Genomic DNA, 17,832 nt, shown 5'->3' on the forward strand with positions numbered 1-17,832 from the left:
GATCACACATTACAGTCTGTAAAAAACTTGTGAGTGAATCTGGAAATCTGTGACTAACCTTGTAAATTTCACACAGTAGGATAGGAAGAGCAGCTACCATCATTCCCATTTTAGAGATAAGGAAAAACTGAGGTTTAGAAAGGTAATGGGAATATGTGGAACTGGAACAAAAGCCCCGAGTTCTGGCTTTTTCAAGAACCTGTGAACAGAGCACCTGCTGACAAGCAGCGCTGGACATGTGGCACGATTAGAAACAGACCTTCATTATCTGTCCATCTATAGCTTAGCTTTTCCCAACACATCATTTCCTTTTTAAAAATGCCTTGGTGAAGATAAAGGTAATGCATATTTAGCATAAGCAACTTCAAAAATACAAAAAGGTATGAAGAAAACAAACTGAGATCTCATTGGATTTATAATACTTTGCTCTTTTTACTTAACAGGATGTCCCATTAAGAATTCTTTCAAAATATTCATAATAGCCGGCAATATCATATCATGTGGCTGAACCACAATGCATTTTACTATTCCCTGATTGCTTTTCAGTTATGGTTTCTAATTTTTAGCTGTTATAAATAACACCATGGTGACTACCTTGGCATCAGGTATTGCTTATTATTTTACAATAAAAGATATGTATCCAGCTTGCTGCCAGCTCCCCATAGCCACCTCGCAGTGACCCCACACCCACCCCATGAAAGCTGAGTCGGCAGATTTGGCAACACCGGCATCCTCAGGACCACGGCCAGCATTACTGAGCACAGAGCACGGGTTGCGGTGCTTCAGAGGGCAGTATCAGAGGGAAGGAAGACAGGACATGCAACAGTCTCAGCCTTGGAACCAGGCTCAGCCTCCTTTCCCCATGGCCAGCTCTCTCTAGACTGCTTCTCTTCCTTATGCATACACAGGTCAAAGCACCTGAAGAGAACACCAGCTGTGCTAAAACTGGCGGCTTCCTTTGACTCGAATCCAGTTCTGAGAAGAGGGTCACCCTTGTTGATGAGCAGGACCTCTTCCCCCAGTGTAAAATAAAGTGTTCTTTCCATCTTCCCCACCCCTCATCTTATCCACTGCAGGGATGTACAGAAAAGACCTGGTGCTGTCTTCACTCATGAAAAAGCGGGGAGAAAGCCAGCAGATGTAGGAGGCATTTGCCTGGCTCTCCATTGCTCTCTGTGGCCTCTGATGTCTGCCACTGCCCGACCCTTGACACCACACAGGCTTCAGCTAAGGGACTAATTAACCTCCGGCAAGCTGAGATACTGACTATACAACTAGGAAACAACCACGTGTGACTCTTTCTGGCTAGTAAAGAACTCTCAGCATATTGCTTCTGTTTAATCTTGAATCAATCTTGCAGAGCAGGTATATCACTCGCATTTTACACACGAGGAGACAGACCCCACGGATGTTAGTGGCATGCCCAGCCATCACCCAGTGATAGAGCCAGCACTCAAACCTGGATCATTTGACCCTAAATCCCATATTCTTGATTGTAATTGGGTGACCTTCCCTACAAGGCCAATAAGCAAGTCCCTATTACAGGTTCAAAAGATGTAGGGGAGCTCGGCATCTTGAGGGTGAAGCCTTCTAGGATACTAAATCTGATGAGCTTTTTGAGACACACACTTGGTCTGGGAAGCAGCAAAGTGAGACACGCTGGCCACCCTTTTGCCTGAGGTCAGCCCCTCAGCTGGCAGACCAGCCCCCTTGGGATAGTTCTCAGCTTGGAGAAGTCTGCCTTTAAAAGAAAAAGAAAAAAGATTTGTGCTTTGCTTGCGGAGTCTACAGCTGCCACAGGTTGTTTCCTTTTCACTAGACTGTTTTCTTTGGTGCCACCTCTCTGGGCTTGAAGGTATTTCCCCACATCAGGCTGTTACCAGATCTGATTTAGATTTTTTCCTTAGGGCATCTACCCATCAGCAGCCTTCTTCCTTTGGATCTCACAAGCTTCCAACAGCACAATCTGTGGTTTGGCTCAAACCCTTCTGCCTGTGCTGCCATCCTGTTCCTACAACACTGCCTTCAGCTAAGAAAATTGACAAATTGCACAGCAGTAGAATCAAGAAGAAAGGGCCTGAGATGTAAAACGGATTCCTCGGCATGAAGCAAACTCCGTGGGGCAAGTGGGGAGCAGCTTCCCACCCCACTTCAGCCTCTAGGGGGGACTTAGCTCCTGCTGCTGCCCCTCCCACTCCCTGCCTGGAATATACTCTCTCCATGTCCTAGGCCTGTCTGAACTAGGCTCATATTTCAAGGTCTCCTATGCATCCGTTTCCCTAGGAAGGCCTCACGCCTCACCTGCACTGGCTTCTCCTCCAAGTCCCACTTCACAGATGACACACGCACGATTCGGCCCTGTGTTGCTCTCCCTTGATTTCACTTCTGTGGCTTCTCTCTCCCTAACTAGACCACATACTCTTCAGGGAAAGAACCCCACACCTGTTCTTTTGGTGTCCTCTAAAGCATCAGTAGTACAAAGTGGTACAAACTGGAGACATCGGATAAAAACCACTTCAATGACTTCAGTTCTGTGGATTCCTCAAAGCTGCTCACTGTTCTAGATCTTTCCTAAGAATTCTAATTCAGCTCTTAATTAGAATAGGCGGTTTCCATCTGGGAAGAGTCACCTTGCAGACACTCAAGGTGTGTGTGTGTCTGTCGGTGTTTTCTCACCTCTGTGAATCAAATCTGGGGTCTGAACTAGTGCTGCTGACAGCTGCCTGTGGAGTTACCCAGAGCAGCACTTCCCAACCTTTGCTGTGGCTAGGAATCACACAGGGATCTTGTTAAGGTGCAGGCTCAGTAGGATCTAGGCTGGAGCCTGGGATTCTGCCTTTCTGACAACCCTCAGATGATGCTGATTCTACTGGTCTGTGACCTCACACTTTGAGTAGAAAGAGACCCAGGAACACATGCGATCCTGAGACTGAAGATGCCACCTGGCAGGGTTAGTGCTGCCTGCTGCCATCCTAATCTGAGGCACATAAAGTCCAACAAGTCCAATCTTCTCTCTTGCCAGGAAGAATCCTGTTCTCTTTGTGTCTTCCTTTATGGGATTTTGCTAAGCCCTACATTAATGTCCCTCTCCTCCTTCACGTCTTCCCTATTTGCATCATTTTATTCCTTCCTATTTCTTCAGAACCCACCCCTCAAGACCAGCTCAAGCCCTACTTCTTCCAGCAGTGTCCCTGGCCGCAGAAATCCAGGGTATTTCTGCCCACATTACTCACAGGCCTTTATTAAAGGCCTCCCTGTCTTGGTGGCTTTTCTATGCAAACGTCCTGCTCCTATAACTGGACTATAAGTACCGGGGGAAGGGCACAGACACAACAGCTTCCACTTTTGCGTATCCTTCCCTGGAACCTGGGCTAGGGCAGACAAACTGCGTAAATATTTGCTGATTGTGAAAGACAATCAAAAATGCCCTTTACTCTTTTCCTTTCCCTCTCAAGGAGGCAAGAAAAAGTGATCCCAGCTGCCTTGGCCTCCATCCCCAGCCCAGCCTCGCTCCTCTCCCAGGCGCTGCAGCTGGGGCGGCTTAGATTTTATTTCGCTCTCTGCAGCTCCTCTTCCCTTCAGTGAAGAGTTAAAGCATCGGGAAGCCTCCTTCCCACTTGGAAATCTCCATTTCCTCCTGCAGCGTGAACAAGAGAACTCTATGGACAGAGGCTGAGTGAGCCAACTGCGCAGGGAGTGAACTCACTCTGAATGGGGCTGTTCTAACACCCGCCAAGTCAAGTCATTAAGATGCCATCCCCGAGGTGCAGCCCCCAGCGTCACCTCTGGATATCCATATCCTCAAGCCTGCCGGCAGAAAGGATGAATGGTGAGCACAGAGCTGGTGAAAGCAAGCTCTTTCATGAGCAGGGCGTGAGAGGACCTCTCCGGCTCTTCTAAGGTGGGGGTGGGGCGCTTCGGAGTAGAAGTCGTTCCTCCTCTCTCCTACTGCCTCCTCTACCACACCGAACTAAAATTAACCCTCAGATTTACAGGGAGTTACCCAAAAGATTGTTCCACAAAAGGCAACCAAGAAGGGGGGTGGGTAATAACATTAGAGAAAATATCTGCAATGCCAAAAATAATCACTGTGTCATGAGAAAACAGAGCTGGACGGCCTCAGAGGCCAGCACTGGGTATATACAGGAAGGAGGGGGCAGAAATTCCCCTGGCAGTGTCGTCAAACATTCTGGATGGAAAAAGACGGGCGGGGGGTGGGGGTGCACATAACCGGGACAGACAGTTGTAGGGACTCTTTTCAAGCACAGAATATGATTTGAAGGGTCAGTTCTCTCTTCTTTATTTCAGACACTTTAATTTCAAAGAAAACAACATTTGTTTAGCCTTTTAATCAGGACTGATGCTTGATCACATGCTAATAGTGAAATATCCTAGGATCTGCCTTACTAATCCCAACATGTTGCCAGAACTTCTGGTTCCCGGAATTTAAAGTATTTCAAAACAGAAAGAGAAGGGGGAAAAAACACGGATCCCTCACTCTCCTACCCCCATCCCATAACCCCTTCTCCCCTCTGTATTAAAAAAAGAAGAAAAAGGAAAGCAAAGAAAAAGGAAAAGTGAAAGAGGAATGAGCTGGTAGAGAATCTCTCCTGGGCTTCCTTTATAAAGAACCCTGATCTGAGGCCTGTTCACATGCTCACATGTCCAGCATTGTGGGATCTGATTCATGCCACAGCGCAAACACTTGCTTTCCCCTATTGCTGCCCCCTCTTGCTCTGATGAGAAGTGAGATGTCTGTGCACATTTCCATTCCTTTGTAAAGAAGTCATCAAAAGCCACAGGAAATGCTAAAAGTCTTTTCCAAATTTATTATCATGCTCTCAAATAACATTGAGCAATTTGGGAAATAAAACTGTATTTTTCCCCCAGCAATGGCTTATTCCCTCTGCTCATTCAACATATATTAATGATTCCCTCTTCCTATGCTGGGGCTGTGAGCAGTAGAATGAAATGTGGAACAACTATCCCTGACCTCAGGGAGCTTGCAGAGAGGTGAAGAATCAAGTCCTGAAGACTGGGCTGAATAGTCAGGGCTCTAGGAGTTTGGGAGGAGAAAGCCTGCAAGACTGGAGAAGAGAAGGAGAACTTCTGCTGGAGGTAGGCTTTGAAGGAAGAGCAGGATATGGGGAGGCAATCAGGATGGCAGAGTGATGACAAAGACACACTGTAGGAATGAGCAGAGGTGCCAGTGGTCGGGAGACAGGCTAGAGAACACAGAGCAAGACAGGGGTGGGGAGAACGCATTCATTAAACAGCCCTTGTTGAGTATCCATAAGGTGCCAAGCACAAAAAATGGCTTTAAACAAAAGGACAGGTAGCTAAAGTCAGACGCCCAGATAATTGCCTAGCCTGTTGTCTGATCAGTGGCTGAGGTGCCAGATGGCGGGCAGTGCCAGAACCCAACCTCCATGCTCCTCCTGCTAGCCATGCTTTGGCCCTGCTGGACAGCAAGTGTGAGAACCCCTCTTTTCTTGGCACCAAAGCCAAGGAAAATGAAACCCTCTGTTGGAAGCTCTAAATATGGCAGCAACCCTTGGGCTGCCACAGGCTGGAGCCTCAGCTCAGTCCACAGAGACCTCCGCAAGGCATTCTTGCTGAACAGTAACTCATAAACGTTACCCATGGGATGAAAAACAAACTTCACCCAGGGCACACGCCTCCTCTGGCTCCGGTGGTGTTTTATTTATTTCCACAGACCTTAGTCCCCATCTTCTGTTTCCCTTGCCCCTCACTTTCTTTACCACTGACCAAGAATAAAATTTGAGTCAGACCTTGGAGCAAGGAACAGCTCGCCAGCCCACCACTCTCCCTCAAACCATTTTCAGTTTGTCATTCCCCCGTTTTAAAATGAAAATTGCTCCTATCCTCGTGATGATGTTCAAGCTGGACATGCTCCTTGAGGTCTCCCAGCCCTTTCCAAACTTAGCTCCTAAAATCCTGTAGCTCTATGCCTACTCCAGCCAGACCGCACTATGCCCTGCCACCCCCAAACTCAGCACCCCTTTCTGCTGCCCAGCCATGTCCCCAGTTGATTTGTTCCACCTGAAATGCTTCTTCCTTTCTGACCTTCTAAACCCCATAGTTTGAGAGCCAACATAGGCCTGCCACCTCCACAGAGGCTTTTCTGAGCATCTCACTGAGCCCACACTGGTGTCTCCTCCTCACTCCTGCCTGGAACACTTAGACAATCTGTGCTACTTGACTACAAGTCACCATCACCTTGTTAGTCCTTGTTTTAAGGTTCTCTGAGGGCACAGGCAAAATGTCAAACTTCTCATGTATCCGAGTACCTTATTCCAACAATAATAGTGTCATATGGCCCTTTCAGTTATGGTATGGTGAGCTGACATGAAGATTAAATCAGTCATGGTCCCCCAGCTGTGGATCAGTATTGCAGAGTTCCAATGCTTTAGTGCTTTCCAGTAGAAAGTGGATTAATAAAGGGGAGTGATGGTGGTTATATTCATCATTAGGTTGCTTAACAACCCATGACTCCTCACTGTCCCCAGGAAACAAATCCCCATGTCCTAAGGATGTTTTCACACAGAAGTAGCTGGCTGTGCCTGCTGTCCACATCATGGGTGTGTTTCATGAGCCAGCTACTAGTCAGCTCTGACACAGGTGAACAAGTCCTGACAAGGGCAGACCCCTCCCCCACCGACCGGTTCCATCCTTAAGAGGCCAGGGAGGTTTCGGCCTCAGATCCCACCTCCTCGACACTACAGAACAATCTGTTGCCCAACACCCGTGGCCCAGAGCCCTCACCTCACATGTGAGGACTCAGATTTCTGGCAGAGAGGATGCCAGGGCTTGGCCAGGGTTCCACCCTTCTGGTGATATAACATGAAGGTGAGAAAATGGGCCAAGCCCCAGGAGAAAAAAGCCACTAACACAAAAATCCTAAGAAACAAAACAAAAATTAAAAACCCAATGACAACCCTAAAGATCACCAAGTAGGGCTAAAGAACAGCCCACACTTTGAAAAAACACTCTTCATTAGCCCAGACTTCAAAAACTCCACTCCACTCCACTCCCCGCTCCACTCCACTCCCCACTCCACTCCACTTCCCACTCCACTCCCCACTCTACTCTACACTCCACTCCCCACTCCACTCCACTCCACTCCCCACTCCACTCCCCACTCCACTCCACTCCACTCCTCCACTCCCCAGCCTTTGACTTCCCTGCAAGACACACATCAGACCAGGAGGGGATTAACAGAACCCAGCTGCCCCTCTTATCTGGCTAGTCCGCTAATGGCGAGTCTCTGCTACTGAGGTCCTGTCAGTGATTTCTGCAAATCACTTTTATTAGAGATAATGTCATCTTTACTTCATTATCCAGCCCAGTGGTCAAAGAGAGAACAAGTATATATATATATATATATATATATATATATATTTTTTTTTTTTTTTTTTTCTGTGAAACACCAGTTCTGTCCATTAACATTGACAGGTGACAGGGAACTGAAACTTCTGGGCCATTCTTATAAGATTTTGGTCAAAACTTGGTACTTAACCCTCTTTTTCCTGGGACAAGCAGAGCACACCCTACAGCCTCTTCCCCAGAGCCTCTAAAACAATGGTTGGTTTCTGTGTTTGTGATGCTCACTGCCCTGACAGAAGGGGCTGCTGGTGATACCGCGGCCGGCTGGCATGCACACTCAGTTCTGCCCAGCAGATGAAACAGTTGTATAACACCCAGGCAGGTGAGTGCAGGAGCACTGTTAATTCTACTTTGTGCAAAGCAATAATTAACATGTGAGTCAGCAGCAGAGAAAGACTTTAAGCCCGGGGGAAAAACAGCTCGAAAGTCCTGAAGCCTCAGAGGCAGCGCCGTGTTCGATTAAACGATTTAGAAGATTAGCCTTGTAGGGAGACCTAAGTGGAGGTGGGGTGTGACTGCAGTGGCTCTCCCTGAGTTGTCGCTCAGCTGTGTCCAGGATACTCTGGATTTTGGTGCCGGTTGGTAGAAAGAAAAGGTTCATTTTTCCAGAATCAACGAAGAAGTGGTCTTTTCTCTCTGCTTAGTTATTTCCCTTAATTATTTTTAAGCCTCGGAGCTTTGGCTTCATTGGAGTGATGTCTGATGGCCACAGAGACTCTGACAAATGCATCTGTTCTTTTCCCATGGTGGTCTGCCAAACCCCACCACTCTATGCCACCTAGAGGAAAGATCTAAAGCAATCAGAGTTCTAAAAGGCCACCCTTACATAGCTAAAACAGATTTGTTTTGTTTTAATGAAAAAGTACTTCTTGGCATTTTAACATTTTTGTAAAAAGTATGGCTCCTTGGAATTTCAGTCACATCTGGTCTTTGTTTGATGAGCTATGGCTTTCATTTATTTGACAATTACCGAGTGTCTACTACATGCCAGGCACTGGGGATAGAGAAGGGAAGACAGATCCCTACCCTCCAGGAGCTGACAGCCCAGTCAAGGAGACACACTGAGCAGACCAGGCCAAGGGCATGTGCCATGCAGATGCAGTTGGACTGCCCGGGCTTGAGGGCTTGGACACTTACTGTATGACCTGGGGCAAGTTACTTAAGTTTCCCTAAACCTCAGCATCCTATAAAAACAGTTACTCTATGAGTGCCTGCCTTACAGAGCCCTTGTGAGGAATAAATAATATGTACATGTAACACGCTGAGAACCATGTCTAACACATACTACACACCCAACAGTGTTGAGGCCATTGCCACAGAAGTCAGGAGCGAGTGCTCTGGGAACAAGAAAGATGACATAACCCAAAGTGGGGAGGAAAAAAAAGATTCCTCGAGGGTTTCCCCAGTTGTGAATTTAAGGACAAAGGAGAGTTAGCCAGGACAAGGAAGTAGTAAAGGAGTCCCAAAAAGATGGGACAAAATCAGGCCTGGTGAGGCTATGGTTGTAGGAGCACAGGTCTTGCCAACAGGGGCTGAACTCCAGAACAATGTTCGGGACCATCCCTCCTGAGGTGTCCCAAGGTGCCCTCAGCCGGAAGCAGAATCCTGGTTTAGCTGAACCCTGGGGCAACCCTATTGTGGCATTTCTTCTATTTTTGCATTCCTTGTGCTTTGACAATGAGATGATTGTGTGGATATTACAAGAGGTGATTATCTCCATGGGCACTGAGCCTGTTTTAGCGCAAAGACCTTGCTTTGCCAGAGCCGAGACTTCTGAGGTCACAGCTAAGTTGCCAATTCTAGAGAACCTCTGACAAACCTCAAGGCCACTGGGAACCCTGCTCTTTGCAGGATGGCTTCTTTTAAAAGATAAGCTACACTAAGTAGGTGCTGGGCAGATGGTAGCCTGGACTTGAGAGAGCCTCAATTCAGGGACAGTGCACTACACGTCTGTGTGTGCCTAGCTCGATGGGTAGGGATTTGAGGGAAGAGAAAAAGGCAGCCTGTGCTATGAAGCGATAACAGCTCAGAAATGGAGCTGGATTCTGGATTCTGTAAAGCCTTTTATCCCAGATCTCTGTGGGAATGGGGGTGCTTGGTGAAGCTCATACCATCACAGGGGGCAGGGGCAGAGGGCACAGAGCTTGCTTGATTCTGTCATGATTTAAAGCATTAAGATGGATACTTAGAGGGAAAGTTTCAAGAAAAGAGAAACAAAATATTACTGATGCTTCTACGTGTTACAACAAACATGTGGCATAAACAGTCTGGAACCTCAATCAGAATGTGTTCAGCAGTTACACATTCTTAGTTGGATTTAAGTCATTCTGTGAATGCTTCATCTCAATGCTTATAAGTGAACTTCTTGGCTATGAGGCAATAGTTGGGGAATTTAAAATGTATAATATTCCACAGAGGCAGGCAGAAGCTATGCAGACAGCCAGTGGTGTTTTTGTCTTTAAGAAGGATGTGTGTGTGTGTTTTGTTTGTCTGTTTGCTTGTTTTGAGATAGACTCTTGCTCTGTTACCCAGAGTGCAGTGGTGCAATCTCGGCTCACTGCAACTTCCGCCTCCCCGGTTCAAGCGATTCTCCTGCCTCAGCCTCCCAAGTAGCTGGGATTACAGGCGCCCACCATGGTACCTGGCTAATTTTTGTATTTTTAGTAGAGACAGGGTTTCACTATCTTGGCCAGGCTAGCCTCGAACTCCTGACCTCACGATCCACCCACATCGGCCTCCCAAAGTGCTGGGATTACAGACGCAAGCCACCGCACCTGGCCTTGTGTGTATTTTAATAAGAAAGCCTACAGAGATGAGCACAGGCCAATGAATAGGCAAAGTCTCCAAGGAGAAAAGAGCTTATCTTAGAGGGAGAACTCCTTGGTCTCATTGCCTTTTGGTGCCAGCTTCCCTTGACCATCTTCCTGTTTTTTCCTAGGACTCCCCTTACCATAAATAGGATAGCCACACATTCCTCTCCTGTGTTGCAAGGACTGTCGGCATAGGTGCTGAGTCCTAGGAAAGAGCAAGCATTCTAGAAATGGTGCCTCCTACCCTGTGGTTGCCTGGCACCTAGATGACAATCCCTGAACCAGATTGTCAGTCACCAACCCCAGTGCTTCACTTTGAGACATTGGCCTACTCAACCAGGAAGGGTTTCTGGAACTGCCCCTATTAAGGAAAAGAAATGTAATATGCAACTTGACTTTAAAAACCCAGGAAGCTCTAACACTCTATCAAGTTCTTAAGACTTTTTCTTTGCTCCATAATCCTTGGCCAAGTTCAAAGGTGAGCACTTTCCCAGAGGCTCATTAGGAATAATGTTTACTTCATACATTTTGAGGTTGCAAAGTTTGATTCCATTTTGCTTATTTGGAAAGAAATAACTTTTTTATGAACAAAAAGGAGGAGGGAACAGGGATTGAGACCAGGGTAAAATGTGAAAGAGAAGAAAAAGGTGCTTAGAAGACTGGCCTGGAAGGCAGACTTGTGTTCTGAACATTTTCACCTCTGATTTGCTCTGAAGAGTTACAATGGGAAGATATTGTACATTTCACCTTTCTGAACCTCCAAGACCCACCGTGTCCTCCCCACTGTTCTGAGTGAGTGCTGAAGGTGTGTTCTGATGGTAGATATGATATGTACTCGTGTTTTCACAGAGGATGCTACATAAATAAAGTGTAGTGACATGTATGACCAGGACTTCTGGGTTCTGTACTGGGAAGGAAATTCAGCAGAGAGCTCTGTGAAGGTTTGTGGTTTGCTGCTCTCAAGCGAGGAGGTCATAAACTGGCCCATCAAGGCAGGCCATCACTGACTGGGTGATGGGCAGCCATTCTCAGTGACTGGTTGAGGCCAGGGAGTTCAAGCTTGCACTTCATCTGTCATTTCCATCTCATTTCCTCCTCTAGAATAAAGCAGCAGATCTACATCTAGACAGCCTGACACCTCCCATGTTTGGTTAATGAAGAGTGGTATGGGGGGAACTGGTCGTGGGGACAGAAGTCCGTCATGCCTCCACCTGTCTTACCTGCCAGCGTGGCCTCTACTCATTCTTCAAGACCCACTCAAACTCTTAGCTCTCCCTTCTTCCAGGAGGTGCCCCCAATTTCCTGGCCGGGGTGACCTCACTTACTATCTACACCACTCTTTTGGCAGTTAGCAGTCTCTGCCAAGTTTTGTTAAGTCTGTTTTTACCTGTGTAAGCCAGGGTCACTAACAGCCCAATCTGCATGTGGACCCTGGGGGACCATGGGATAGTTAGACTGGAAGAAAAATTTGAGGCTGTTGCCAAGTTTTCTCAAAACCTAAGTTCAGACAATGGTGGGGAGGGATTACGTGTAGCCCCCCTGGAGGTGGGTTAACATTTGGGAGCAGAAAATTCACCTTTGATAGAGGGCTGGCTCAGGAGGCATGAGGCAATACTAAGCTCTTCCCAAAGACTTGGCAGGAGGGCTCTGGCGGGGCCTCCTCTGTGCACTGCCCTCTGGAGGTGGAGCTGAGACCACCACCAGGGTGCCCACAGCTGTTCAAAGCTGAACAGGGCAGAACACTGTTTTTCCACAAGTCACTCAACAGATGAATTTTTGTGTGTGCCTACTCTGTGCCAGGGGCTATATTCTAATGGAATTGTCATCCAAGGACATATGGGAAGCTGGTTTGAGCCTCTTTATAGCTTCCATCCACACTGCCGGTTTTAGATATGTTTTATAAACTTTGTCCCACCTTACATTCCAAATAGGTAACTTTTGTTTTTCTGCAGTTCAACTTTAATTTAAATATTAATGGCAGTGTTCCAAGCTTCAGAATTCATGGATTTTGTAAACAAGTCTGAGCTCCTGTCTAAAGTCTCTGTGGTTCTAAACAGTATATAGGTCGCTGTCAATCTCCTCACTACTCTGGTCCATTCTAAAATCTCTCTTCCTATATTCTCACTGCCCATACCACCTAGCTTTTAATTTCTAATATTCTCTAATCCTCTAATACTCTCCAGTATATTAATGTCCTCTCCTCACTTAGATTATAGCTCCTTGAGGGCAGGGACCACATATTCTACTTTTTCTCTTTTTCATTATGCCAACACAGTGTTGGACACGGCAGGTATTTAATACATATTCAACCATGAAATCATGGCACTTTAGAATAAAGAAAATGTTAGCATTTATCCAGTCGAATCCCTTCATTGTACAGATGAAGAAACTGAGACCTGGAGGTTGAAAGTCATGAGCTCAAGGTCAGCACAGCCCCTCCTGGTCCTGAAGCTGAGACCAATGAGACCAATGTTTACGGGCAGTAAACCATTACCTACTGACACAGGTACAACAGTGATCCACATTTTGCAGTACCTCTGAGGAATCAGAGGTACAACGTGTTTAAGTAACTTCTCCAAGATACCACAACTCGTAAGTAGTAAATCTAGGACTGGAACCCAGGCAATCTGGCTCCAGGGCCTGCAGGCTTACCGCCTCCCTCTCACTTCTCCTCTCCGGAACCCCTAAACCATTTCCCCTATTTCCATATCAGGGTATTTACTATCTCCTGTCTTGAGTATGATCACCTATATGCTCGTCTTACCCCTACCTGGCCCCCACTAGACTATACTTCCTATGGGCAGGAACAAAGGTGTCTCCTTTAATTTTCTGGGATCTTCAGCCCAGTGCCCTTCCTACAGTGGGTGCTTAGTGAATAGAACTCCAAATATGTACAAATGAAGTATGCTAGGGTAGAAGGCAATCCATTTCCTCCTCCTAAAACACTGTGTAGAACTTTAAATACTTGTTTTTCCCCATGGAGGAGATAGGAATCTATTGGGAGTACAAATGCCTTTGTCAAGGCCTCTCCACCCTGGCCAAACGTTGCCCAATTCTTGCACAACCTTAAAGTCACGTGGGAGGCTCATCCCCCAGGCAGGTGATCTAGCCACTCCTCTCTGCACCTATTCATCATGGTTTTTACCCCCATTTTCTTTCACTCTGTGTAGAAGACTTCATCCTGGCTCCCATACTTAAGTTAGGCCACTCCAGGAAATCTTGATAGTCTAATTCCCTTGTTATTAGGCAGTTGAGATTGGAAGCTTAAAAGAGAAAAGCAGATTCCCCACTCCCCCTACTTCTCCCAAGAGCATAAGTTGGTTCCCTGCTGGTGGGAGAGTCAGCAACAACTACAAGATCCCAGTGTTTCCCAGATTCACACAGGAGGGGGAACTAGGCTAACCCCAGGGGCAACTGATGCCTAGAAGGAACTGACCCAATCCCAGCAGCACAGAATTATTTCCATTTCACATTGAATGCCACTCTTTTCTCAAATATTCAAAATAGCATCCACAGTATTCCAAGGCTGCCCCTTATGAAGAATAACTGGGTGCCATAATTATGATTTTCTTTGCAGGAAGTAATCACTACAGCTTAGCTATTTTCTGTCTTCAGGATTTAAATAGGGTGAAGGTAAGGGGCTTTCACTAACCTTGTATATAGCAGCCTTCTGTTTCTTCTTTGTGTCCCTGTTTTAAAAACAAAAAGCCCTAACATGAGTTCTAATGATCATCATGGTAATAGGATTTCTTTTTTTTTTTTTTTTTGAGACTGAGTCTGGCTCTGTCGCCCAGGCTGGAGTGCAGTGGCCGGATCTCAGCTCACTGCAAGCTCCGCCTCCCGGGTTCCCGCCATTCTCCTGCCTCAGCCTCCGGAGTAGCTGGGACCACAGGTGCCCGCCACCTCGCCCGGCTAGTTTTTTGTATTTTTTAGTAGAGACGGGGTTTCACCGTGTTAGCCAGGATGGTCTCGATCTCCTGACCTTGTGATCCGCCCGTCTCAGCCTCCCAAAGTGCTGGGATTACAGGCTTGAGCCACCGTGCCCGGCTGGTAATAGGATTTCAAGTTTTTCACCAAATTTTTTATCCATGCAGCAGCTATGGATGAATATAAAACACCCTGGAAGTGAGCCTGCATGTCCCAGTGGAGCTTTCTGGTTGGCAGGAACAGGGAAAATGGTTATGGAACTCCTCCTCCAACACCTGCCTGACATCACCAGCACAAAAGCCAGAATTCTCCTGCTAAGCAATGGAAAGGTTGACTAGCTACCATACAATTACCCTGCACTGATCTTATCCTGCCTGGATTCTCAGTTGTACTAGGAGGTCACCACCAAAGTGAGTCATGTCATCCTTCGCCTGCCTACAGGATACTCTTACACTGAGGCTATTAGGGCTTTTACCATGAATGAAGCACACCCTTTGGTGCCTCTCCTAGTCCCTCAGCCTCAAGGAAATGCCCACAGTGGCAGAATTTTTCTTTATGCTCTTTTGTATGTTCTTGCTCCCATCTCCAATGGGTAGGACAAAACAGTTCTCTCCCCAAAAGGAACTATTTAAAAAATTCCCAAGGGCATTAATATTCTAATGTAATACAATGCTGGTTTTCAAATCCCATATTATCTAAGACTTTAGCCTAGAACATACAGAGCACTGCCCACTGGACAGTACTGGATCCAACAGGCCCAGGGGAACCTTCCTCGCTGTGCTTTTTAAGCAGGGAAGTGGATTCCTCCCAGGGTCCTGTCCTTAGGAGATTTCCCTGCTCCATCTGGAAAGGTCAGCTCACCCTAAAGATACACTGGACCTTTTTTCTTCTCTTTTGATGTTAAGAGCTACACAACATACTTAAATATCAAACAACATCTCTATCAATGGGGAACTGCCCAATCCAATAGTATAGCGAAAGCCTGTGCCCAAGCTGGGTGAGATAGAAGAAAGGAAGAAAGGCTGTGAGATGGGCTCCAACCCAATTCATTTTCAGTGTAGAGCAGAAACACCAACCACTTCTGGATTTCTCTATTCTCAACATTTAACAAAACGGCTCCAAACGGAGGACTCTGTCTCTCCTGTTAAGCCTTTTATAAGGTGCAGTTAGTTTCCCACTTACGTAACTGCTTTTCATATGTGCCTTGAAAACTTAGGTGGAAAAAGTTTGGCATCTAGGGGCAGCTCGAGGATGAGCATTTTCATCCTGGCCAGGCTGCCACAGTCTTGCCCCAGTCTATATGGCATATCACAGCCAAACGGGGACATAAATGCTCCCTCTAACTGTGTCTTGGTTTGGCCAGAGATGGCCTTAAACCAGTCTGTTCTCAGGGTTACTGTTCCCTACCTCCAGCATGCACCTATGCTTTGTATTTTCACAAGCAAGATTTGTAGTTTCAGATGATAAATATTTATTGGGCATCTACTGCCCATGGGCCTTGCTAAGAACTGTGGGGTGCGCGAGACATATAAAAACGTAATTCAGGCTGGGTGTGGTGGCTCACGCCTGTAATCCTAGCACTTTGGGAGGCCGAGGTGGGTGGATCATGAGGTCAGAAGATCAAGACTATCCTGGCTAACATGGTGAAACTCTGTCTCTACTAAAAATACAAAAAAATTAGCCAGGCGTGGTGGCAGGTGCCTGTAGTCCCAGTTACTTGGGAGGCTGAGGCAGGAGAATGGTGTGAACACAGGAGGTGGAGCTTGCAGTGAGCCAAGATTGCACCACTGCACTCCAGCCTGGGTGACAGAGCGAGGCTCCATCTCAAAAACAAACAAAAACCCCATAATTCATCCTGCCCTTGCTTTTAAGCTGCACAAACAGCAAATGAGACAAGAGGTTGCCCTGTATACACAGTAACCATAGACTAAATATTTGTTGTTGGTGGTGAGACCAAACATTGTATGGGCTGGCAGAAACACGCAAAAGATCATGGTGGGTTATTTCAGAAGACAGGAGAATCACACCCGATATAGTCAGTTTCCTTCGATTACTCATGTGTATCTTTGTAAAATTCTGTTTTGACTTCCCTGTGGAAAACAGATGAGCAAGTGACATAGGGGCATAATAGTGGCAATATCTGATACAATTCACAACTTTCAGAGGAAAAAAGTCTTACTCTCTTGATGAGTTTGGTCAGTTTTCTACCAGTCTCTTATGCCATAAGAAGAGAAGCAAGACATCAATCTGTGGATGACTTTGGGACTCAGAGAGGCTCTGTAAATTCAAGGTGTTATTCCCTATTCAGTCTTGTTTATTTCTTCCATCCATTTGTTAAAAGACCTCATCAGCTGTGGACACAGTTGCCTCTGGCACCTACTTTATTTTACCTTTCTTAACAACTGTTTATTGAGCACTATTTTATATCCATCACCAAACTTAGCACCAAATAGTAGAATAACTATTTTTAGAATAAAATGTAGCATATATGAATTAGACAAAATATAGCAGCTTTTAAAAGTCTCCTCATTAACTTCGTCTAGATTTTTAAACTTTTCAAGGGTAACGGCTCCGTGTTGCCTGTGTGCTGACTGTAGACTCTAGTTATGATCCATGAGGTTGCCATACAATTTGGGAGTGCTGTGCTTCACAGAGCCCACAGTCTGCCACCCACTTCCTTCCGAGGCAGATAAGACTGGAGCTCACGCAAGGTTTGTTTTCAGCTGTTAATAGATTGATTCCTTGGTAATGTCTCCATTTTAGAAAGGCCATACAGGTTAGTACAGAAATTGCAAACTTCAGGTCCCACTGACAGGTAGGTTTGGCTATCAGGAGCAGTGTGTGAAAGATTCCGAAGACACCTCTGGGCTCAGAGGTGCTGTAACTGATTAATATTGCCTGTTTTGGGGGTGGACTGGGTGAGGGAAGCACAAGTGGTATCTATGCATTTGCCATCCCCGATATAATGGAAACAGCAAAAGCTTTGGAGTGAGGCCTCTCAGCTTCAAATCTGGGCTCTGGCTCTGTCTGCAAGACCTGAGGCAAGTCATTTGGCCTCTCTACATCTCAGCTCCTCATCTATAAATGGGAATAATATCTATTTCACAGGCTTGATGGAAAGCAGTGGTTCTCAAAGTGTGGTCCAGGGATGAGCAACATCAGCATCATCTAGGAACTTGTTAGAAATGCACACTCTCAGGCCCCACCTCAGACCTGGGGGCTGAGTAAGAAATTCTGGGGATGAGGTCCAGCAGTCTGAGTTTTAATAAGCCCCAGGCAGTTCTGATGCACACTAAGGTTTGGAACCCCTGTTGTAAAGAGTCACAAATAAGTCCTGCAGTACTTACAAGGATAGAAGTTATGTTTTATCAGTCATGACTGATGTAGTCATCTGCCACACAGTGACTAGCAAAGCCTGGCTTATAGCAGGTGCTCAATACATTCTAACCTCTTTTTCTTGTAAAAATATGAGCTGCCAGCATAAGAACCTAGTGGGTGGGGAAGAGAAGGGGTTTGTGTATTGTTTCAGGTGGAGAAATTAGCTAGTGCGGTGGTTCAAAGACTTAAGCAAATGCTTGGCAAGATGTCTGGGAGATTTCCTCCCCCAAGAAGAAGGAAGTAAGTGGGCCCAGGATTCTGTAGCAGCTGACAACAATAATTATTCTCAGGGAAGAATTTCAGGGAAGGG

The 17,832-nt window shown here is 46.3% G+C and overlaps 1 protein-coding gene across 2 annotated transcripts in view; it reads right to left on the reverse strand.

The window, feature by feature from the left end:
* Window positions 1-17,832, reverse strand: part of EPAS1 (endothelial PAS domain protein 1) — a 90,594-nt gene that overhangs the window by 47,002 nt on the left and 25,760 nt on the right. Inside the window, exon 2 of one of the 2 annotated variants that reach the window (XM_074011854.1) lies at window positions 13,870-13,906. The exons of the other annotated variant lie outside the window; for it this stretch is intronic. The gene's annotated coding sequence lies outside the window, so the exon portion shown is untranslated. The remainder of the gene's footprint in view (window positions 1-13,869; window positions 13,907-17,832) is intronic. 2 annotated transcript variants of the gene reach the window in all.

Source organism: Macaca fascicularis, chromosome 13 (assembly GCF_037993035.2).
Source record: "Macaca fascicularis isolate 582-1 chromosome 13, T2T-MFA8v1.1".
Taxonomy (NCBI): Eukaryota; Metazoa; Chordata; class Mammalia; order Primates; family Cercopithecidae; genus Macaca; species Macaca fascicularis.